Here is a 24857-nt window from a genome sequence, read left to right as displayed (position 1 = left end):
TGCAGGACCCATGATGATGTATTGATTTCTTTTTTGCAACTGCTTTAGTCATGGCAGCTACCCTCAGCTTCTGGAGGCTCAACTGAGTATGGTGTTATTTTTTTTGATGAATGATTGCATAAACATGGGTTTGAAGGCTCAGCTTCAGAAAATGTTGAGTTGCTGAGAAGGCTTCAAAAGAGAAATCGTTGGTGTGTTTCTTTTCAGTATAGGAAGCCAGTAAAAATGTTGGACCATTTAATGCAGATAAATTTGAGGAAACAAAATTATTTTCTCTTTCATATTAGCATTAAGGCAGAGTTGTTCTTTTTTAATGTGTTTTTGTCTTAAAAGTCTTCTTTAAGGTATTCAAGACTGAAAAGGTCCCCCTTCGGTGGCCTGTTGTTTAGTGCTGATAAGAATCGTTTCTGGTTCCCTACAGGCTAGATACAGCTGGAGAGAGTTTTTGGCCTTTGGGCCTCATCAGATAACATGATTCAGTGTCTGTGTTCAGCAGGTCAAGAATATGGCTTGAGGGAATTGTTGTCGTTTTATCATTTGTCACTGAGTGCTACAAAACTCCTTTCTCTTTTACTCTTGAAACTATTCCACTGAGAGGAAAATCCTCAGTCCTGCTCCAAAAACGCTCTTCTATGTTGTCTGTGCTTGCTTCCTTTCAGTAGGAAACACCATGTTTGTGCAGCATCCCGTGTATTAGAACAGCTGAATGCTGACTGTTGTTCCCTCCCTGTGTCTCTTCTCAGGTATGGCCCCAGGAAGCCTGGTTGTGTTTTGTTCCCAGCGGATGATTAAACTTGAGTAGTTCTACAAAGCCAATATGTATCAAAGGGATCTCTGTTAGCTTGACCTCCAGCAGCAAAAGACATGGCTTCCCAAAGGCTGTGGGTCAGGCAGGCTGCCAGTTGAGTCAAGTACCAAAAGTAATAAAATAGTGCAAGTCCAAACCCAGCGGAATCGTGAACAGCTTTGAATGATCCTGAGCTTTAGCCAAAGTGAAGGTGTTGTGGTTTTGTTTTTTGTTTTTCCCCCATGGCTGTTACTGCATCCTGTTCTGCAGGTGCCATGCTGAGATGCTGAGTGATTTGCCCAAAGACACCTTGTAGTCTGTGATGGAGCTGCAAACCTCTCTTCTCTCTAACTTCTGGTCCACTCTGCAGCCTTCACTCATATTTCCTTGACCTCTTCCACCCAGGCTTATTATGATAGTCTCATTTCTGTACACGTGTGCATGAAGTGATAAACTGTGTAGAGGTGTTTTGTTTCTCAAAGGGATGAAGGATTTTACCTTCTGGCTCTCATGCTGTTCTGTGGGTTTACAAAGCCTTCTGTTTGTTTTTATTGCATATGTTGCTGGGATGTTCTGCCATATTAGCACATGGTCTCTAGGCACAGCTGCAGGATGGATTGCTCTTAAACAAGGCTCTTGTCTTGTGGAGATTGTCCCTTTGTAATCATTACTTCTACTAAAGCTGAGATAAAATGGTACATTTTAAGAATGTTAAGGAATGATAACATCCTTGTTGGCAAGCACAGGAGATTAAATGGCTTGAAATATTGTTTCTTCTGTATAAACACTAGCTAGTACTTGACTTCAATAAATATCAAGGGCAGAGGAAGTTTTACTTAAAATCATTGGTTGCAGGAGGGTGTGTTTTTAGAGCAAGACTCTAAGTAATAAGAGTACAGTAATGCACTGTGGCTTTGGTTTCTGCTTGGTCTGAATGTGTTGCTTTTAGATTCAAAGCTATTCTGCAGAGGCTTTAATGACGGAAAGGTCTTCATTCAGTTTCTGTTTCAAAGAAATGGGTCCTTCTGTTCCTTGCAGGGTTGATAGTCTTGTTTGATGAAGTTTCAGCAAAGAAGTCACCCTTTGTATTGGAGTAGCATTGAACAGGATTGCCCAGGAAATGGATGTCCCCAGGCAGGGCTCTGTTTGCACAGGGGCTGTTAAAAATGGCTATGTTAATTCTTCTCTGTTGGATCTGCAGCTCTCATTGTGTCCTTGCTGCTGCTTGGTACTGTGCATTGAAACTGTAAGCAAGCTAAGCTGTTGGAGTGGGACCAGCCCCATCCTGAAGTGGGCAGGAGGATGAATAAAGCACCATGTGGGTGCTTGCTGTGGGTCCAGAACAATCAGAATGTTTCTTGAATAGGGAGAAATCCTTAGGTGAACTACAGACATGAAACAGTAAGAGAAAGCCAAAGAAGGCTGACTTTCTTCAACGGAAAACGCTTATCATTTACAGGTTGTGGGGATTATGAAACACATCTGTTCTCAGCTGCTTTTTCCTTGAATGTGTTGGCAGATCCCAGAGATGTAATTGCAAAACTGAAGATGATTAAATCATATTTAAAGCCACTTGAGGAACAAACATGCATTTTATATGCATGTAGGCAAATAAATTGCTTTTCAGACTTGATTAAGTTAGGTGTAATTTTATATTTTGTTTTACAAGCTTTAGGAAACAGATACAGATCCTGAACTTACAGAAGGTTGAGTGAAAAAGGAAACAAGGGTACATTTATGACAGTTCAGTAGGCAAAGAGGATAGAAATGAAAGACTGGTAGAGCAGCATGTTGCAAACATTTTGTCTCTTGCATTTCTTTTTTGTGTGTTCTGTACTGAAATGCAGAAAAGGCCTTTAAGCACTGGAGGGGAAAAAATGCAAGTTGAAAGGTAGTTTAGAGTTAAGATATCTGGTGGGAATGGATGGTGAATACTGACATCTTTTTGGCAGATGTTACTGTCTGGACCACAGGGGCCAGGGCTGTAGTCCTGCTCCTTGCTTGGTCAGTTGTGTGGCTTGGTAACTCCAGCTGAACAGACCATTTGCTGTCAAAGTCACTTCATTGGATGTAGTGTTTCTGCCTGTTACGAGGGGCTTTGTGACTGTTCTGCTTCTAAACACTGCCACCAAAAGTACCAGCCTTGTCCAGAATAATTGCATAGCTGATGGATTTTGTTCAGTGAGCCTGGGAGTGTTCAGTTTGCATCCTGTGTGGTGTCAACTAGGCACATTTTATGTTCCAGCACACAGTTTTGTGAAAATGTGTCTCTGAGCCCTATGACATCATTTATTTTGTGGCTTTGGACAATTTCTGGCGGTGTCTGTGGCTGCTGGAGAAAAAGGCCGTTTCCCTCAGTGACTGGAAACACTTGAATGTTTCTGTAGCTGTAACAGCTGGCAAAAAATCCAGCAATAGCAGAACTCGAGGAATGAGAGTAGAATTCCACAGCTTCTCAAAAAGCCCTGGTGCCTGTGAGAGAAATAATCATTACTGTGTGAGCAAGGTGCCTCTCCCCTTTGGAGAGATGTGGAGGAGTTAGGGTTAGGATCAAGGGTGCATTCTGATCTGCCAAGGGCTGGCCATCTCAAAGCAAGCACTTTGTGCAATAATGCTGCATTCCTATTTGCCAAGGCATTTGTTTTGTGTGCAAGGTCTCTGACAAGCCTAACAAGTACTTTGTCATAGATGCACTGAGAAGGAACATTCTTGGAGAAATCTTTAGTTTTATCATTGTCTATTTAACACCTTTTCCTTCCTGTTACTTGGAATTATCTCTATCATTATAAACTGTGCTTGCTCAGGGAAGGTGTCCTCCAAGAAGAGCATTTTCTTGTACATAAATTAATTATTCACAAGAATTGCAGAACTTCCTCTGTCTTTTTGCTCTCATATCAAGTGCCTCATCTCAGGGGTATTCAGGATAACAGAACATTCTTCCGTAAGACTTCCCTTAGTTTTTGGCCTGTTGCTATATATTTTCTTCCTCAAAGTGGGAAATAGCTGCGTCTTGTGAAATATGAGGAGCCCGTTTGTGTGCTGAGATCTGATTCTTTGATTAGGTAGCAGGAACAGCACCAAAAGGTTTGGGAGACACCTTTTTTGTGCAGATCCATTGTATCTACTAAGTTTTGCTCATTGCTTCCTCTTTGTGAAGGTACTTTGTAAAATGTCTACTGCAATTAGCAGGTGACAGAATAAAATGAAGGATGTACGTTCAGCATACAGATTTTGGCATCTCTTCAGTGAAAACCTGAGATGTAAATCACGATCTGGGTCAGACTGCAGTGTGCTCTTATTTAGATCTGTGAACGGGGTCACAGGTAAAGCTCTCATCTGGGCAAATGTACCTAAAAGGGTGGGCTGCCATGCACAGCCGATTTCACTGAGGGATACTTTGTCTTGCTTTTTCAGTCATGATTTAGTGCATTTCTCTGCAGAACATAATCCTGTAAGTTTTAAAGGAAACAGATACTGCATGGTAGTGACATCTCTGAAATGAAATGTTTAATATTATTGCATGATGCTTTTCAAATGCAAAAGTGCTGAAAAACCTTCAGATCTATCATCCTACCCAAAGCAGATCCATACAGATCATACGACTTAGCTACATTCAGGGTTGGTTCCATGAGTTAAAAACATCCTGTGACTCCTTGCCAGAGGAAAGCCTACTATAAAAACTGAGATCCTTACGTTTTGATGGCAGGGAATGCAATGTGATGTTGAATGGACTGTATGCAAGCATCAGACTTTGTGTCCACTGGAATTGCACTCTGGATAACTCCTCACCAACAACCAAAATGGGATTTGTCAGGAGAGCCAGGTCATTTTGGAGACTTTGCAGTTAGTATTGGAAACTGTTCTAGGAGGAAGCTGGGTATAAATATTCAGTAGTCTTCTGTCAGTCACACTTGGAGTCTTATTGATCTCAGCTGTACATTTGAAGTTTGACCAGCTCCAGATCAAATCGACCCGTGCCTTCATCCAGCATAAATTGCTGAGCACTTACTCAGATAAAATTTTGGGAGCCTGTTTGAGGGCTGACAAACAACTGTGATAGTGAGTGTTGCAACTTGTACAGCAGTGGCTGATTTGGTCCATTTTAATGCAAGTTGCTGTGAGTGAATGGTTTCTAGATACCATGTAAAAGAATTAATTCATAATGGCCTAGCCATAGGATACAAATCTCTGTGACAATTGGATAGTGATAACAATTTCCTCATTTGCTGGTGAAATAAGCAGGCACTTCATATATTTCCCTGCAACCGTGCTTTAGCTCAGCTTCTAACTGAAGTTTAGTTTTCCTGAATTTAACAAAACATGAAGTGGGAAAGAGTGGGAAGGAAAAGAAGAAAAAACAGAGGCAAAAGCTGTACTTGCTGATGCATCTGCAAAGTGCTGAATGCACAAAGATCAAGTAATTAAGACAAGCCAAGTGTTTGCACAAGGGTGTTTCTAGTGCACCCATCCTTAGCAGGACTGAAGTTCAATTTACTTGAAGGATAGGATGAGATGAATCAGTTGTAGCCCAGAGATTTGTTTTCTTTTGTTTGTCTGTGGGAGAATCCAAACAGGGCAGGGTCCAGCTGTGATGCAGGGTTGGATGTGTGTTTGGTTAAACACAGCTTTTATTTTCCATTCATTAGCTGGAAATTGAGGGTGGAGAACCTGCCTTGGTAAACATAAAATAATTGTTTTACTGGGAGAAGATGAGAACCCACCAGTGGAGTAAAGGATGCCTTTATCTTATTCCTCTCAGTAGTCTTACTAGAAGGTTTTCTGGATTGGAGTAATGGAAATATCCTTATGAGGAGAGTGATTTTGCTCGCTCTTATGTACTACCTCCTGCACATTTGCACTCTGCTGTGTTTCAGGGTGGTGCTCAGTATTTTGGTGGACTCAACAGCCTGTGTTTTTGAGGTGCCAGCAAGTAGGCCTGGCTCCTGGAGACAGTGTGGAGATTTTGGAACGAGAAAGCAGGATGTGTTGTACTAGTAAGTCATGGAAGCCCAGTACTCTTGTTTTCAAAAAGAGCTGCAGCTAAACCATCCATCCATAGCTTAGTTTTGGCAGCTGCTGTCTGTGCGGATGGAAATGATTTGTGTGATCCAAGCTCAATTCACTTTTTGTCTATTTTACTGAAACTGTCCTTTAAGTGACCCTAATTTCCAGATGCCATTTAGACATGTGACCATATAGAAATAAAACCACCGTGGGCTCATTTTATGAAGGCCACCAAACAGAAAGGAGTGTCATTCATTACCAGCTTGCCAGCACAAAAGTGGAAAGCACTGCATTTCTGCCTGTCTCCTAAGAGGTAGGTTCCCTGCTGTCTCCTCCCTTTGAATTTGTGCAATTTGCTGTTACAGTGGAACAATGGACATAGTATGAGAATTGTGTGTGACAGGCCGCTCCTCCTAGGACTTCCATCTTGCATAAATCACTTTTCTTATGCCTCTCCATAAAATTTAAATGACATCTGGAAGGAAGGGATTTGCCAGGCCCATCCACCTGAAATATTAAAGTTGTCTTACATTACATTGACATTGATAGAATCAAAATCTCAGCTCTTGGGATGGGATGGGATGTGTGACCAGCTGAAAAGTAGGGCACAACTTCCACGGGAGATAGTTTTGAAAGAAAAGGCGATATTATTTTTTTCCCAGAGAGTATTTAAGGTTTATATCTTTCTCTAGTGTTAAACTGGTTGCTGTTTTTTTTCACTGGGAGAGGTGACTACTTGCAGTCCTTGTGTTTAGGGTCAGCAAAGCTTCCAGGCTTGAGTTTGCTTTGTGGTGTCCTGTTGTGTTTGCTGGCTGCCAGCTGTGGCAGGCAGTGTGGTGGCAGTGGCAGCTTCAGCTGCGTGCATTTTTAGTTTCGCTATTTGGATGAATAATTGACTACACTGAAATTGCAGAATGATTGCAGGGTAGGAACTGAGGGGTTTAACTCTGTGCCAGGCATTAATAAAGTTGCACTCAGCACTGTGCAAAATGATTTTCATTTTAGATTTGGAAACAAATGCTTTCCCGAGACAAAACATTTCTCTGGAATATATAACTGCCCTTTTCCTCAGGGGTATTTAAAATCATCACTAAAACGGGGTCTTTTTTTAGCATGTTCTTGCATTCTGGGAAAGTATAAAACCATAAAAATGAGAAGATTTGGAGGCTTTCTCATCTTTGTAGACGTTTGAATAATGAGTTTATGCTGGGTGGCAAAATGTGGTTTTTCTCTTGGTCACAATGTGACTTTTCCCATCCAGGAAATTTTTGAAAAGCATGTGGAAAGGAGCAGAGCTGACCAACAAAAGAAGAGCAAGTGCAGCTGCAAGTGGGAGAGGGCAGATGAAGTAAAACAGCTTGAATATTGAAATGTTAATGCTTTGTGTCAATAGGAAATGAAAATGAGTCAGGAAAGGAAGGAGAAATGAAGACGTTTTCCCTTTTTCCAAACCATCACCTTGTCAGGCATCTGAATTACAGTTTGGATCCTTGAGCGTGCACGGGCTCACTGCTTGGATTAACATTCTTCTCAGGCTCTCACTGTTGGACATTCTTTGTGATCTTTTCTTATCCCATAGCGTGTGTTGGGAGCCATGTGCTGATGATTCCTAGCAGGTGGTGCAGCCAGAGGAAGTTATCGGAAGCGCTGGTTCCTTTTGTTTACTCTGGTTGTGGCCTGCAGAGCCAGCAGGGAGCCTGGGGGCTGTCTGCTGTCCTTTTGCCCCATCCCTTCAGTCTTTCTGCTGGAATGATGCTATGGATCTAGATGTGTCCACTTCAGCGTGGCAACATAAACAATAATGCATCCTTCCCTGGCATCCCGACTTTTTGTTATGCTTGGAGATAAAGACTGTAAATGTAACTCAAAAAATGTATGAGTGATGGCTATGGAAGTTACACGGGAGTAACTAGTCCTCTTTCTAGGGAGGAGACACGCTTTCTTGTAAAACTCTTTCACCACATGCATATTGGTGGGTGGGAAGGGGTGGGGGGGATATGATAGAACTTGTGTAGGTAGATGTTGAGTATTTTCATTTTGGTATACTGTGCCTGCGGAGGTGGGAGTGGTACCCAGATTAATTATACAGGTAAGGATTGTTCAAGTCCTTGTATCTGCTTGCTTTCACGCCAGCTATACTGAGCTGAACTCTGAAATTTTAAATCTCTGTTCCTCTTAAGGAGATCCCTGTAAGTTAGTAGTGGGATAAGAAACAGGTTTTTATCCTCTGTTCCAGACACAGTATGGCTTGACTGTCTCCATGTCTCAGCATGGTGGGGTCTGGCATGCGATGGGGAAGGGAGCACAGAGCTCTTGGCTTTTTGCTTCTGCAGTCTGCTTGTGCAGGGAGAGCCCAGGCGCTCATCAGGCATCTTTCTTCGTGTGAAAGAAGTGGTGATGTGCACAGGCACACTCCCTCTGTGACATGCTGTGCTTTTTAGGCTTCAGAAAGACTGATGTTACTTTGAAGGTGAGAGGAAACTGAAGAATTTTTAGTGTGCTGGTAACCCTTTGTGTTTTGATGAGTCTGTTCTCAATATGAAGCTGCCTGGTGCATGTTTGCAGGGGCAGTATTTTAGATGACTGCACTCAGGCTTCACAGATGCAATTTCCACTTGTTTGTCCTGGAAGGTGATAATGCAGCCACTTCCCACTCATCTGTCACTACACAACCTCTGTTCAATATTTAAGTCTTTGCTCAGGGCAAGTTGTGTATTCCTGCAGATACGATATTCATAATTGAAACTGGAGTCAACCCTGCTAGATGGATATGGTGTAGCCTTTTGTACCACTGCAACCAAACCATGCTGTGTGATCGCAGCTTGTTTCAAACTTGCATGCAGCCACAGAAACTTAACATAAACCCAGCTCCAGGAACTTCCTTGAAGAGCATTTTTTTTTTTTTTTTTTTAAATTTTTTTTAATGTTCTGTCTTGCCAGGGGTGATCGCTTGAATTCCAGCAAGGAAATGATAGCAAGAACAATGTGTACAATGTGCAAAAATGTCCTTACTCAGTAATTGGTGAGGGTTATGTTTATAGTAGCTTCTTTCAGGCTCTCAGCTTGCAGAATAAACTTATAAACCTATACTTTAGCTCACAGGACCCAAAAGTAAGATGAAGAGCAGGACTTACACACCTGTTGTGTAGATTTAAAGCACAATATTTACTGCAGGACATAAGAGAGCACTGCAATGCTTGATGTTACCCAGCCATTGAAGAGCAGGCTGGTTACAGCTGTGATCTTCCCTCCTGTGATCCATATTACTATCCTTTTCTTTACCTTTTCAAGGTAAAGCTAACTAAAGGAAAGGACATGGCCAGTGGAGGTCAGAATCAGATGACAAATGCAGCTGTTTGGAAAATCCATCATGCCATGTGCATAGACCTCTTTGAAAGTCTTGCAGCACAGTGGGGTGAAGGAGCAGTGCTGGGGAGGATAGCTTGCCTTCTTCCTTGTCTCTGATATTTGCAGTAAAACAGAATTATTACTCTAGAGCTAACCCTATCATCATTAATATTGTGTGACTTCCTCCCCGGAGTTGTGTCATCTATTCTGCTCACAGCACCACAGACTCAGTGTCACACATGCCCTGCATTGTATCTGTAGCTCTTCACCTGTGTTAATTACAGTCCCTGGCATGTGCTTCCAGGTGTCTCATGATAATAGATTGTTGATTATATGTTGCCTTCCTTCAAGGATTCCTTGCATTCTCAACTGTAATTTGTTACTTTGTCTTTACTGTGCACCTCATTGAAACTCCAAGAGTATGTTTTGTTTTAACAGTGTTCAGTCTATTGGCCTCGTGTTTTCGGGTTCAAATCAACACTTGTATGGTGGGGCTTTGTTTCTCCCCTTCCAGACTGCTTGATGGCCAGGGGGAAATACCCTGCAAAAAATAATGTTAGTTCGGTAGTCTTGCATCTCCCAGTTCTGCTTTATTTATTCACTGGGGGGTGGGGGGGAAAGTAGGAAAAGAAAAAGTATAACAATAATTTTCTAGCATATTTACCCTTTTACTGTCAGGTTGTACTTTGTATGTATTATTGTTTGAAAAGCGTGAGAAATAAGCTGCAGACAGACACTTGGAGGCCTTGATAGTTGGAACTTCCATCACTGAGGTCACTGGGAGAAGTGGATGCACTGGGGTAAGGCTTGTGATTCAGTCTGATGAAGGGACTTGTCAGGTCTCCTGGCTCTGGGAATATTCTTTCATGCCTCACTGCACTCATAGAAACTTCTTCCGTATAACTGAGTTTACCAATGCAGTCAGATTGGTCACATTCATACCTTCTGTGGGATTATCATAGCTATCGGAAGTCTCCAGGCTACTGATAACATCAGCTGCTTTTATGGCACAGTGGGCAAGATGAAAGTGAGGAAGTGAGGTTGTGAAACAATCCCTCAAGAAATAGCTTTGTGGCTGGGGAGCTCACCTCCCTCCCGCTGTTGTTCAGACTGGCCAGAACAACACATGAGACCAATGAGTTTTTCAAGGTGCACTGTTGAGGGAGTTTTTAAGAGCTCTGGAAAATAATGTCGCCACAAATAACAAAGGAGTAGTGACACATTCATGCCCTCACATTTCACTCTGCTCTGGATGGAAGTCATTGCTGTAGGAAGTCTTTGAAGCAGACCACATGCTGGGATTGCAAAATGAGATCAGCAGTCTGCTGGCTGTAGGTTCCTTGTACTTACCTTGAGACCACCTGGTGCTATTCGCTGTACCTGAGTTGAACTGACCTCTGGCTTTATTTCCTTCTCCATGTTTCATTTGCAGATGATGACACTGGGGGATTAAGCCTTCCTAACAACTTAGCATTTCCCCAGCTGTGTGGCATGTGGCCAGCCAAGCCAGTTTCCCTGTTTGGTGAGGACAGGCTTGGCCTCCAGACAATGGCTTGACAGCTTGTCCAGTAGTGGATGAGGTGTACCCTGTCATAGTGGTATTGCTGGATGCTCTGCACAAACTGAGTTAGCGGAAACTTGGATCGGAGAGAAACTGCCCTATGCTTGAAAGAGAGAGGAAAAATAATTGGAAATAGCTTTTTGAAAGTGCATCTGGATGATAATTCCAGATTTCTTAGAATATTCTGAATATCTGAGTAATGGCAAGGGGAACAAAATGCTGAGGCAGTCACCTCTGCAGCAAGAGAATAAGCCTAGTTTTTGTTGAGACTCATGAAATGGTGTTACTTGTCCTCCAACCAGAGCCTTTTCTTGGCAGGTTTTAATGTTTGGTTCTGTGTATTTACCTGCAGGATCCTATCTTTCCCTGCATCGAGAGTGAGAGTGGTTGCCGTTCTGCTCTGTGACTCTCCCACAGCCCAAAGTTGGCTGTAGTAGAGTTGGGTAGTAGATACAATGTCCTGCTTTCCTTATTTGTTGCAGTTCCAGGCCCTGTTTCAATCTGGAGGCGTGTGGGTAAGGGGGAAATGCACTCTCCCTGCTGTCCTTGTTATTCTCAGCCCATCTGATTGAAAGTTCCTTAAAGAGGTTTACTTGTGCCACTCTTCCTAAATCTCTTTGTTCTTCAGAAAAGCTGAGCATCTTTCAGAGCACATCAAGGTTTCTCAAAGTAGATAAAGATGAAGGGAAAGTAGAAACCCTTTCAAGATCCTGCAGGAATTTAGAGTTAAAAACATCGTGGAGATGTTTCCAAAACTCTGTAAAAGCTACCTGAGCGAAAGCTTGGAAAATCAAGTTTCCTTTTCTGAGGGAAAAAAATTAATTAAAAATCATTGAACTCTATAACAATTAATCTGTTTCATATCTTTTTAAAGAACATTACAATAAAAAAGAAAAAAGAATAAAATTGGAAAGAAGAGTTATACCATATCATGGTGTTGTTATTAAATTCGTAATGAGGCAGCAATTATTCCTAGCCAAGCGTGAAGCAGCATGACAAGAATTAGCTCACACCCTGTCAGTGAGCAATCTTCAGACTGGCAAATATCCATGGCAGCACTGAGAGGGATGTGATGAAAGCTCACTGTGAGTCTCTCGTCTCTGAATGCATCTGGACATTGAAGCCTGGGGCTTTATACATCCGAGAGATGTGCTTAGAAAAAAAACACATTAGCAAGTATTCATTTAAGCTTATTAAGGAAACAGAATTAAAATAGTTCTAGCAGAAGTTTAACAAAAGCAAATTTTCAGGTGTTATTTTCAGTAATATTCAGCCCATTTTAACATGCCTGAGGATGAAGGGGAGATGCATTTTATTCCTCAGCCTGATCTTAAGGGATGGAAATGTTTTGCCTCTGCTAAATCTTTCATAGAGAACTCCTGTAGATTCAGTGCCTCATTGCTACACAGAAGAAATTAAATGATGTGTTGTAAAACTGTCCTTCCTCTAAACTGTGTGCATCAAAGAGATTTAAGGACCACCCAGTCTGTTTTCAGGAGGGTCTAAATTAGTGCTTATGCGTGTGCTCTTTCTTACCCTGGCTGCTCTTGCCTCCATTATGGACTTGACATATAAATTATTCCTCATTTTTTTTACCACAGATTTATTCTGGGTGAGATGTTAAGTTCTGAGAAGAGAAGGAGAAAAAATAACAAAAATGAGCTTTAGAGGTCATGTTAATCTTTGTCCCTTAACTTGCTTCTGTTCTGGGCAGTGAAGTTTTGTAAAATTGGCTTTTCAATAGAAGAAAAACTGTAGTAGAGAGAGCAAATTGGGGAGTTGTGCTAAATATGGATTGCATTTATTTTTGGAGCAACCCCTGACACGTCTGGTGTTAATATTGCAAGAACAGTTCATAGAATCGTGGTGTACACATTCTTATGCATCAAAGAAATAAATATACTTTAGATAGGATTACAGCATTTGAACTTTAATTAAACATATATATATATTTGTCATGACCTTTCATGCAGTGCTTCTGAATAATGAAAGCAAAACAGAGTGTTCCAGCATGAGCCCAAAGGTGGCTGCAATTTACCTCTTTTTGAATGCTGCCACTTACCAATGTATGATTTGATTTATTTCTGGCTACCAGCCAGTCGTGCTCATTACCAGCACCATGTTTCCCCTGCAGAGACCAACTGTGCCCTGTCTCTTTTTGCTTTTGTCTTAACCTGACTCACAGGCTGGAGTAAAACACCTTACATGACTGTTTCTTGTCTCAGCCTCCCCAAAAAGCAATGACTTGTAGTTCAGGTGACTGCCCTCTCCAGCCCTGAAGTTATTTCTTCCTGCTATCAAAGCTGCTTCTCTATAGATGTTCTCAAGTGCTTCTCCTCTTCAATCTTTGTTTTTTCTGGAGTGGAATCCCCAGTGCTAGTATGAAGTTCAGGTTGTAGATCATGCCTGGCAGGCTCTTGGCGGTGCTTCTTGTATTGTGAATCAGACTCCCTGTGTTTATTTTTGGGAAAATCCTGATAGAAGGCACTTTTGGCATTGTAATAAGGCTTATGGGTTTGTTCCAAAGAAAAATGGTGCTTGACTTTAGATGTGGATGAGTTCATAACTGTAATAAAGAACAATACTGGGCTTGCCATTAGTTTACTAAGTAAACTTCCTATTAACAGAGATGTTTGTGGAGGAAATGACAACAAAACAACAGAGTAACCTTTTACCAGTGGAACTTCTTTAGTAGAGCAAGAGATAGTTGACTGTACTCCTCAGCTTGTTTTGCTTGGGATAGACTTTACTATTACTGCAAAAAATGGTTACTTTCAGAGCACACATAACCTGGTGAACAGTAGGGACCATATTGCTTAACTCAACATTTTCTTCTCTCCTTTGTCCTGTGCTGTAAGAGGTCCTCTCACTCTTTATCTGTCCTGACAGTCATTTACCGCCTCAGAGACAAAGAAGAGTTTTGGAAACAGTTTGACCTACAATTACAGGCACACCTAATTTTTATTTACATGGCATTTGTGTGGAAGAGCAGATTGCTTTCATAGTGACATGCAGAGATGGAGGTATGAGGGCAGGGAAATCTTTCTTTGTGTCTCTCTTCCTTTTCAGTGATAGTTATGCAGTGAGTTACAATCTCAACTTACAATACCCTTTTTTTCCTTCAGTCAGTTCTGTCATATCTCAAGGTGAAATCGTTGTGTGTTATGTTTTCTTTTCACACTCTCTAGATGGTAAAGTGTGCTGATAATGCTGATGGTGACTGGACAGATATTATCAAACAGTAATAACAAATAAATGTACTGCTGGAGAAATTGCTGTTCTTCAGGTGTGCATGGAGAGCATTGATGGCAACCTGTCATAAGTTAGTACCCCTATGAGTCCTAGTTCTTCCTTCTAGAACATGTTTCCTTTCCAATTAATAGAGGAAGTAGTGTCACTGTAGGATCTTAAGCTGATCACTTGGGAAAACTCTATTTCTCCATTTGCCTGAGCCTCATACTCTGATGTTCTGTCAGGCACATGCTGTATCTGTCTCTGCAGCCTTTGCTTGATGCTGTGCTTTGGCACGGATAAAGTTGTTGAACTGACTGCTTGACTGAAATTCCTCTCTTCTTGCTCAGCTCAGCACAGGAAAGTGCAAGTGTGAGGCTTCTCTGTTGCTGATAACTAGCAGCTCGAGGCCTTTAGCAGCTGGAGTTTGAATCTGGGCAGTCATATTTAACAGATTGAGTAGTCTTTTGTAGTTATGAATCCGGTCAGAGGTTTTTATTGCATTGAAGGTGAGTTCTGCGGGTAGTTCCTCTCCTGTTGGGCAGACAGGAGGAAAAGCCTGCTGATGTTACCTGGTGAGCAGGGGACAGTGGGATGGAGGAATGCTAAACATGACTGCAGAAAGTTTGGGATAAAATAGACAAAAGATGGATGCTGTGAAGCATTTAAAAACAACAGTGGGTTTTATTATATCTTGGCTATCAAAAAAGGTCGCAGAGGTTTCTTTTCTTATAAGAAGCGTACAAATGCTTAAGTCATTGTTAACTTTTCTGGGATATTTTAAGCCTGATTTTGTTTTCAAGCCCAAAGCTTCTGTGTGCCAAAGTCAATTAATTTAACTGTTTGTAATGTTAGGCAACACGGAGCCTATGTATTCAAGTAAAATACTGAGCTGTTACCTACCTTTTGCTGCCATTAATTTCAGTTAGCTTAGTCATAAAATGACCACCTTATCAAATCTTGACAGTTACCATTGAACCAAAGGCTGTTGAAACAATACCAGAAGACATGAGGACTGCCTAAGAAATCTCCTTTTCTATAGGCCTTTCCTAATCATTTTTGCACAGTAATGAAGCCTTTGTTCCTGGAGATTAATGACTCTGTAGGACTTTTGCAGGGGTTCTCTGCCTCCTTTGATGGAAAGAGAACCGGTTTATTAATCTGTTGCATGGGGAGCTCAGATTAAAGATAAGGACATAAAGGGTTGCATTTTCTGAGAACTATATGAAAGATTACCGTGCTTGGATCCATGGTAACAATAGTAGGATTCAAGCACATTTTTCCTTGCTTTGCACTTTCAAAGGATACTTCCTAAGTATCCAGCTTGGAATTGGAGATATCTATATATTTGCTAAAGTGGCTTGCAGAATTGCCCTAGAGTGTATTGTTGCCTTCAAGTGAAAATAGAGCCATGTTTCATACACTGTAGTACTTCAGAGGGGCAATGGCAAATGACTTTTACTGAAGGAGCTTTTCTTTCTCTGCTGAATCAGCTGGCTGAGCTGCAATGATTTTCATACCCCGATATTTTTTCTTTTGTTAGGAGTGGAATAAAAGGCTTAACCTGTCCTGTTCATTTTGCTCAGCTTAGATACAGTTAACACTGAAGCATTTGGCCGCACGTTGCCGACCTTTCAGCAGCATGGCAGGATGAATTTGAAATTACTCATCCTACTGGCAGTATTCCTTCATCATTTGACCTATCTGTGTTGGGACTACAAAATCTTCCCTTGGATAACATTAAAAAGTGCTCAAAAGGCCAGCGATGTTTCCTAGAAAGCAGAGTAAGACTGTGCTCTGCAGGGAATCTCTGGTAATAGATGCGCTAGATCAAATTGGTTTAATGGCCAATTTAAAAACTGTGTTGTTTTTTTCACAAGCTGTGGTTCTGTGCACAGTAGTGACAGTGATGGCCTGCAGTTCTGCAGCCTTTAGTGTTTGATGGCTGCTAAAGTGCTGGCAGCTTTCACACAGCGGCATTTCCAGGAAACAGAATTAAAACCACCTTTCTGCTCCTGGATGGGTAAAGCTGCACTTTGTATTGTGATGCACCTGTACACTGTGTGTGCACTGTCACATACAAGAGATTCTGACTCCTGCTGCTCCAGAGATTGTGGCCATAATATCATCATAAATGCTGTAATTAAAGCAATGATCAAGTTGAGGTTAAATCTGTCTCTTGCCTCCTTTCTTTCCAAAAGCCGTTCAATCAAACTTTATGGATTTGATATTTATTCAGAAACCATTTGGGAGAGGATCTTTGAAATTTGTCAGAAAGGTTGAATGAGGGGGGAATGAACACTTTTTTTTCCCCCCTTTATACTAAAGAGAGTTGCTGGTGTGTGAGATCCATCAAACTTAACATATAATTGAGCATGGAAAAAATCTGCAGCAAAAGGAGCTGAATGGAGGAAACTTTCATGTTTAAGGATGGGTCTCTTTGTGTGCCTTTTCCAGGTTCACTGCGGCAAAGACCTATGTGCAAAGACTTTGTTTGCATCTTGATGGCATCAGTGAGGGCAGGCATGGATCAGTAGCGCTGCCATTTCCTGGCTGGTTTGGATCAGGAACCACTGCATTTTTCCAAGCCTTCAGATTGGGGCACATGATGCCTGTGCTGAAGAAAGGCTGGCCTCGGTGCCAGAAAGACTGCAGTCTGGACAGACACAGGATGGAAAGTGCAGTGCAAGCACAGCAGAGAGAAAAATCTTGCCTCAGATCTCAGTAGTCATTTGCAGAAGTGGGAATGGAGAGTGGCAAGTCCTCTAAGTTTTCCTTTTTATTCCCTTTTTTTGCTCCCTCCTTGCCCTAAGCTACTCTCAGCTATTGACCTGGGAAATGCAAGGACCTGCTGTGTTACCCTATCATTTATTTGCCTGACCTCTGTTTTTGCCCCTTTCAGAACAGCACAGTCCTGGCTTTGCTTCTCCATAAGGGAGATGCTTTTCTTGCTCCACATGTGGTTAAGTGCTAAAACCTTGCTGTAAAATGTCAGTGCTTAAAGCTTCCGTGAGTTTAAGGAGTGGAAAAATTCACAGAGGAGACTGCCCTGAGAATTAATAAATGCAGAAACACGACTTCTGGCTTAGTAAGTCTCTGAACTGTAAACTGCATGGAGGGTATTTCTGGAAGAAACACCGTTGTCCATATTTGTATTCTCACCTGATTTGGGGTATTGTCAAAAGCAAGATGGATCTTTGCATGCAGTGAGTGCAGTGGTATTAAGATTGCAAGCTCTTTGCTTCTGAGAATTGGTTTTACTTCTTGTTGTTCACTGTGTCCCCTTACAGAGGTGCCCAGTGTGTGAAGAGAGCTTGCAAGGAAACTGCAAGCTGCTCTAGGCATGTCTTTCCTTATCCTGCCTGATTGCTGGTGCTCAAGAAAATGTTTTTACAAGAAGTCAAGGAGTAATGGATCTGTGCAAAAATGACTCTCTGTAAGCATTCCTGCCCTTCCCTTCTTAACCCCTGTAATTCTATATAGAGCAGGGTGTGTTGTCTCTGTTAGGTCTGAACCTTGGGCTGCTTTGCTCTGACAGTGCTCAGGGGCTTTGCGTGGGGGCTTTGTACTGGTGCAAAACCATAAAACAACTTCATGTTACCAGATACCATTCTTTTTTTGGAATGTTTGATTAGATAAGAGGTGCCCTATTACTGAAGGCTTGAAAATAAGAAATAATTTATGATTTCAGTTCAAAAAAATGAAAAGAAAACCCACTTGCTTTGCCTCTGGATAAAAGCTTCAAAATGGAGCCAACTTTGTACCCTCAAGTGACCCTCAGCATCTCAGGACTTTAAAGCCAAGCTTTTAGTTTGGGGGATGTTATTAAAAGTGGTGGGGTCCAACCTGTTTTGTTGTTTTATGGTTTTTTTTGTTTTTTTTTTCTTTCAAAAATGTCTATTGAATGCAAATAACAGTTTTATTCAAGAGAGAGGGCAAAGTTGGCAATAGGAAAGGATATCAGAGTCCTCTCTTTGCGGTAATGCTTTCAGGGCATCTCTTTTACTGTGTACAGTGTTTTCCTCCTGGCAGGTCTGGGAGGTTGTGTTTCCAGCCAAGAAAATTGAGCACAGTGCAGTGTTTTAAGGCTGCTGTGTTGTCAGCTGGCTTTTAGTACCATTTGCATGGAGAGCACCTGCATCTCTTCAGGTGCTTATCTCTTGGCACATGGCTTTTGCTGCTTCATCAGGAAACCCATGTTCCTCTGCACAGCTTAAAAAAAAATAGAGGAAAAATAAAAGGAAAAATGCTTTTGACCCCAAGTTACACAAGGGTCTGTTATCCCTGGCAAAAAGAAAGAAACTCAGAACATTTTTTCTCCTCTGCTTCTTCTGGTACTGATTTTGTGGCGGGATTAAAAGGTCCCGGTTTTTTTTGAGATGTATTTACAACTATTTCTGTTGTTGTTTATTTTAAGTTGATCTGTTGAACTTCTGGATTATTTTTTCAATAGACATAGGAAAGTAGTGCTAAATCAAATTCTGGCTGTGAGAGCCTTCTGTTCACAGGGCAAGGAAATAATTAGTTTCAGTTTATTTAAGCAGTTCATCCTTTTTCCTTTAAACCTAAAAAGCACAGGGAGAAAACCCTGTTTCAGCATTAAAATTTGGGCTGAGATCATCCAGTTCTAAAAATGTCCTGTGATGCATCCAAGGTACTTTTAATTCACTGTTTTTTAAAATGCAAAATATTCTCCTTTTTTTTTTCTTTCTTTTTCTTTTTTTTTTTTTAACATACTAATTACAATTAAATTAGTTATTTAACTAATTGAGGGTACTCAGAGATGGTGCTGCTGTTAGTTTTTTGTGTTAGAAGTATTGATAGGAGTCAATGGCAGTAGGTGAGGAATGTGTACAACTAGAATAAAAACGTGGCAAACTATGGTCACTGAAGGGGTTATCAGTAAAGTAGGAGAATTTTTCCAACCAGGAAAATAACAGGCAACGTTTAGTGTCAAGGATGTGCCTGAGCACAGATGAATGTACTTCAGTGGTTAGTAACCAAAACACATTAACCTTTATATAGGAACACTGCTGCAGAAAAATAATTGTCTTGTTGGTCTAAATGAAGGTTTCTGTGTGCTGATTTAAATCATGATTAGAGCTGAGGAATTACAAAATCTGTTTTAATTCCTCTACCCTTGTTTGGTCACAGGGAATTTGGCCACTTTGAGCGCTAAGTGACTGCTTTTGTGTCAGCGTGAAAGGCGGATAAAGCTTATGGCAGCACCCCAGTGACTGGAGGAATCAGCTCCTTACAGTCCTCCCTGCTCTGCAGCCCCTTAGGGCTGTGGGGAAGTTTTGTTTGCAGACTGCTGTGTTTTAAAAGGTTTGGACAATTGGTAAAAGACATAACACTGAACTAGAAGTTGTAGAAAGCATTTGACTAATGAACTATACTTGGAAATGGCACCTTGGTTTAGTGCGTAACTTTTTAACTGCCTAATTGGAAGAGGGGAAATATTAGTTCTGAATTCCCAGCAAAGCGACATGCTTACTCTGCTGTGTTGCCAGTCTCGGTGCACGCTCTGCCATCACTGCTCTGTTCTCTCCTAGGAGTGTGAGCCTGCACCCATTTCTATTGAGTTCAGCAGCATTTCCCTTTGGTTTCTGGGCCTGAGCCATTCCCATGTTCTTCCCATGAGCGTGCTGCTGTAAACCCAAGAGACCATTTTCTAGTGGTTGTTACATGGAAACATGTGCCAGATCGGAAAATGCACTTGGTGTTGGCAGCAGCTGCCAATTACAGGGGAAAAAACATAGACAGTATGAGAATGGGGACCAGAAATCCTTTGCATCTGTGAATTCCTTCCATCTCTTCATTGCTCCGCTCGGGGATCCATCCTGCAGACCACGTAGTTCTCAGCTTCCCTTACGCCTGGGTTTATTCTGCCAGTTGCCTGATATTGTCAGCTAATTGGAGTGGAAATGAAGAATGAAAGCGCTATTATTGAGTTGCCAAGTCTCCTCACTTGGCAGCTGGTGGGTGATGCTGGTGATTGTTACCAAAGTGTAATTGCTCCGGGCTCTGCCCAGGGTTTCAACAAAGCAGCTTCATATTGCTGCTGTGGGACACCTGATACCTGCCTTCCTTGCTTGGCTGTGCTGGAGAACCACATGGGAGGTCAGTGAGGCTGAGCTGTAGCCCTTCAGAACACTATGGGCTGCACTGAAGTCCTTCACTCCCCCGAATGCAGCAACCACTCTTGTGTGTACCCAAGGTCAGAGCAGCCCTGTTGTGAGATGACTGTGTCACGTTTTACTGATTTCTCCTAAAAAGTTGGAAAGGCAATTAGAAGGGCACGCAGTAAACAACAACAACCATGTAGTTTGCAGCATGATACTAAAACTTCCAAGCTTGATTCTTGGATACAATTAAGGCTTCAGCAGTAGACTGCTGCTTTCTCAGTGCCCTGTAATTGCAGTGTTGCCCCCAAGCAGATGACCCTGCTGTGCTGCATGGGGAATCCAACATCCTGCGGCATTTTATGGGTTGGCCAGGCATTGCTGTGAAACCGTGGGAAGAGGGAGGGAGACAGAGCAGCTGTTGCACACGCCTTATTTCCACAGTCACTGCACCAGAATAGAGCATGGATTGTCATCTTAGTGCTGTGAGAGCTCACGCCAAGCTGCATCTGATCAGGTTACTAAGGCTTTTTAGGTATTAATAGGGAATTCCAATTATTTTTGGGTTTGGGTTTTGTTTTTTTTATTTGAGATAGGGAAGGAACAGGTGCAGCTATATGAAGTTAGGAAGACTGCTCAAAAAAGGCATGTCCAAAAAGATTTAGGTTACTCTGTGCTCTGGTTAATGCAAGAGTGTGGCAGCAGCAGCCCAGGAGAGCTTCCAGCTGCTCTGGGCTTCCACTTCCACTCTCTCTGCTCTTTGTCCCTTCAGATGATGCTTTGCTTCAGGCCTTTCATACTCTAACTGCTAGTTGCTTTCTTGCATTCATCTCCTTTGCGTTTTTTTTAATGTGCAACTGTTGTGCTTTCTCTCCTACCTTTTTCTCTACATCAGTATTCTCCAGACCCACAACATGCTTGTGCTGTGCTCCAGTGTCTTGGGTTTTATTTTGCTTTGCCTTGTGTATAGGTGCCTGCAAGCTCTGAACTCCTGGGAGCATATCTTGCTTTTCTGGGTCCCATTCTGCAAACCAAACAAATGGAGCACATACATCTTTTTTTGCAGCGTGATGTTTAACATTCAGTCGAATTAGGTATCATTTATTCTTCTGATGTAGGGAAATCCAAACCATTAATTAGTTGTAATGGTACTACTTGGAGCATAAGGAGTGCTTTCCGTCTTCAAAGTGCTCTGTGCACAGTATTTCATTATTTATACTGTTAATTATATTAGCACTTGTAAGGAAAAAGCCTCTTAAAGTGTCATTGATAAAAGTACACTCTTAACAGGATAGGAATTTGGAGCTTAATTGTTGCAGATAATTTATTCACTGAGACTCAGTGCCTTAGAGAAAATATACTGTGGATTTACAGCAGTTCTTTAAGTGTACAGAATAAAGTTTTGCTTTCTGTTATAAATAGTAGTATCTGGGATCTTTCAAGCTTCTTTGTAAGTGCTAGATAGATACTAAGGAAGCCTTGCAGCATGGATTGCAAGTTGGTGAGATCCTTGTTTTGCAATTGGTGCTTGGTATTTTGATTGCTATCAACAGAGTGTCTTGGGAGCCTTTCTTTGTTTCTGTGTTGCTTTGAGCATGTTATCCTAGCACGAGCTCACTGAGATCTCAGGGTTGGCTGGAGGCAGAACATACACAAGCTGCTGGCCTCTGATTGCCTTAACCAGAGAGTCAGGTCTGAAATAGAAGAGTGCAGTGAAAATACCAGCAGTGATTAGTCCACATTCTCCAGGTTGTAAAAGTTCTACATATGGATTGGTCAGTCTTTTCATGCTTTTCTGTATTAGCGACTGTTAGCCATATGCTTAGCAGTACGCACAGGGAGTGTGTTAGAATTAGTTTTAAAAATGATCCTGACATGGTACCCAGCAATACCACCAAGAAGTCATTGTTGCATTGAACTCCCACTTCTTTTGTGTGTTTTCATTGCCCATGAAGTACATGTCCTGCCTTTCTGTCTGACCTCAAAGGAATTAAGGGCTTGCACTTCAAATGGCTTGTAACCAGACCATTGCATTTTGCTCAGTTTACCATGACTGTAACATTCAGCCATTCAGTAACATTACAGAGAATAACCCCTCCACCTCCCTGCAAAGAAAACAGTAAAATTAATTGTTGTCAGGAGTCAGATGTTCAAATTTGATTTTAGGTCTGTTGCTGCATAGCCAGGAATCCTGAACAAAAGCTGAACACTGAGGTCTGTGAGCTGCTTGGAAGATTCTCCCACCTGAATAAAACCCACCCGTGGGTTTATGAATTCCCAAAACCACAGCAGTGATGTCTGAACCTAGCAATGAAAGTCACCTGTAGATGATTCCAGCTGTGAGCCTTGGGATCAGCTCAGCCATGACCTAACCACACTACCCTAACTAATAGCCCTCTGCTAAATCATGTCCCTGAGCACCACATCTAAATGGTTTTTAAACGCATCCAGGCATGGTGACTCAACCACCTCCCTGGGCAGCCCATTCCAGTGCTTAACCACCCTTTCTGTAAAGAAGTGTTTCCTAATATCCAATCTGAACTTACCCTGGTGCAACTTGAGGCCATTTTCCCTCATTCTGTCACCTGTCATCAATGAGAAGAGACCAACCCTGCTCTCACTGTAAGCACCTGTCAGATATTGGAAGAGAGCAATAAGGTTTCCCCTCAGCTTCCTTTTCCCCAGACTAAACGGCCCCAGTTCCCCAAGTCTCTCCTCATAGGGCATTTTCTCTAGGCCCTTCACAAGCCTCATTACCCTTCTTTGTACCTGCTCCAGCACCTCAATGTCCTTTCTGTACTGAGGTGCCTGAAACTGGACACAGTACTCAAGGTGAGGCCTAACGAGTGCTGAGTACAGGGGCAGGATGACTTCTGTAGTCCTGCTCACCACACCATTCCTGATACAAGCCAGGATGCCACTGGCCTTCTTGGCCACTTGGGCACACTGCTGGCTCATATTCAGCCGACTGTCCATCAGTATGCCAAGGTCCCTTTCCATCAGTCAGCTTTCCAGCCATTCCTCCCCAAGCATGTAGGGTTACCTGGGGTTGTTGTGACCAAAATGCAGGACCTGACACTTTGTCCTTTTGAAACTCATGCAATTTGCCTTGGTTTGTCATTAACAGAGACTGTTTAGTAGCTAGCCCTAAATGCCTTCTTCAGCTGGTAATCTGGTGATCGTGTTTTCCTTTCTCATTTTGCCTGTATAGTACATTACACTGAGAGTGAAGTGACTCAGTGAAGTAAATCACTGTACCACATAAAGTCTGGCTATCTTTCAGATCAATTTGAAGTGATGGCTTGGATAGCAGCTCGCTGTACAATGCAAGAAAATCTCTTTCATGGCATAAATGTAGCCTAGTGTATGCATAATGGCTGTATAAGAAGAGCTGTTCCTGTAAGAAACTGATATTCCTCTTTGTGTTTTCTTTAGACTTTTAAAAGCAGATAATTAAATATGGATATAGCAATTGATATACCTTTCATAATACCTCAGTACATAGCTACTGGTTGCTTTTTTTTAAACTGCTGAGAAAGAGAAGTTAACGTGGCAGAACTGACAACTGCAGAGGAGCCGAGTGCAGGAGTGCAGGCAAGAGAAAAGATTTCGGAAACAAAGGCAGTAAATCACTGACCCTATGGTTTACCCAGTAAGTATCCTAATAGCAAACTGTTGCTGTTTCTAAGTTGTCTTGCTAAGTCACAGACTCTGTAAGTAAGAACAGGGAAATTTAGCCATTAAACTTGAAGCTTTACTCATGATAAATGAAAGATAGGTCCCTTCCCTCATTTTCCTCTTTCTCCTCATTACAAGACTGAGGGACTCATTTCCATTGCCATGGCATTTTGAGAAAGCCTTTGAGTGATGTTAATGCCAACAACTCACTGCTTACAGCAAGGCATGGCGCTCTTAATAGGAGATCATCCTTTGTGCTCAGACACAATTTTTTTTGTAGTGCTGAATCTCCTTGCCAGACAAATCTGACCCAGCAGCCAATATAGCCCAGCTGCATCTGTCTCTTTGAATACCCATTGCTCATAGCACTGTGCTTATGCTGGCTGAAATTCAGGAGGGTTACCCAATACCCTGTCTGCACCAACCGTGCACCCTGCTCTGAGGGATGCCAGGGTGCAAGCCTTCTGGTTCAGGGGCTGTTGTTTCCTCCATGAAAGCATCTGACTGCCATCCAAAGGAGTCTGTTCCCTTCAGCCTGGTGCCTTAAGCTTCTCCGCTCGTAAGGCAGTTTTTCTTATTCACTATGCACACATTCATACGAAGGCAGGAGCCTTGGCTTCTCTGGGATGCTGCCGCTATTTAGTGTCAGGATGGGTGGAAGTTGGTGTACAGGGATAAAGAGGAGGAAAACTTTGTTTCCCGAGCACCTTGCCAAAAGTAACATGCTCCAGGTGGCTGCTCAGACCTGTTGGGAGGGAAGGCGATGTCTGTGAAGTGTCAAAGCATCTGGACAAGGGCCTGAGATGGCTTATGAAAGCACTGTAGCAGCGTGGGATCATGACCTCGGTGTGGAGGGAATGGGAAGGGGTCAAATGGGGGTAGTGAAAACCTTTGCAAATTAGCTGTGGGTGTTCCAGTCGGGTGCACTGATCAAGTGGTGATGACAGCTATTTGTGAGTCTGACGGACCGCCCGCTTGGTTAGAGTTCCCTTCTTCCATGTTATTTTGGATAGCTGTGACTAGGTAGAGGCTCTTCATAGCTGGCCATGCATTCAGCGTTTTTGACTAAATCAGTTTAATTGCATCTTATGCTCTTTAGACCTTTGCTTCCATCCAGCAGCTT

General features: G+C 42.2%; 1 protein-coding gene across 1 annotated transcript in view; it reads left to right on the top strand.

Moving 5' to 3' along the window:
• Positions 1 to 24857, top strand: part of FRAS1 (Fraser extracellular matrix complex subunit 1) — a 154068-nt gene that overhangs the window by 22918 nt on the left and 106293 nt on the right. The window lies entirely within an intron of this gene.

Source organism: Coturnix japonica, chromosome 4 (assembly GCF_054131305.1).
Source record: "Coturnix japonica strain WE chromosome 4, WE-NBRP24, whole genome shotgun sequence".
Taxonomy (NCBI): Eukaryota; Metazoa; Chordata; class Aves; order Galliformes; family Phasianidae; genus Coturnix; species Coturnix japonica.
This window is presented reverse-complemented; position numbering and strand designations above follow the sequence as displayed.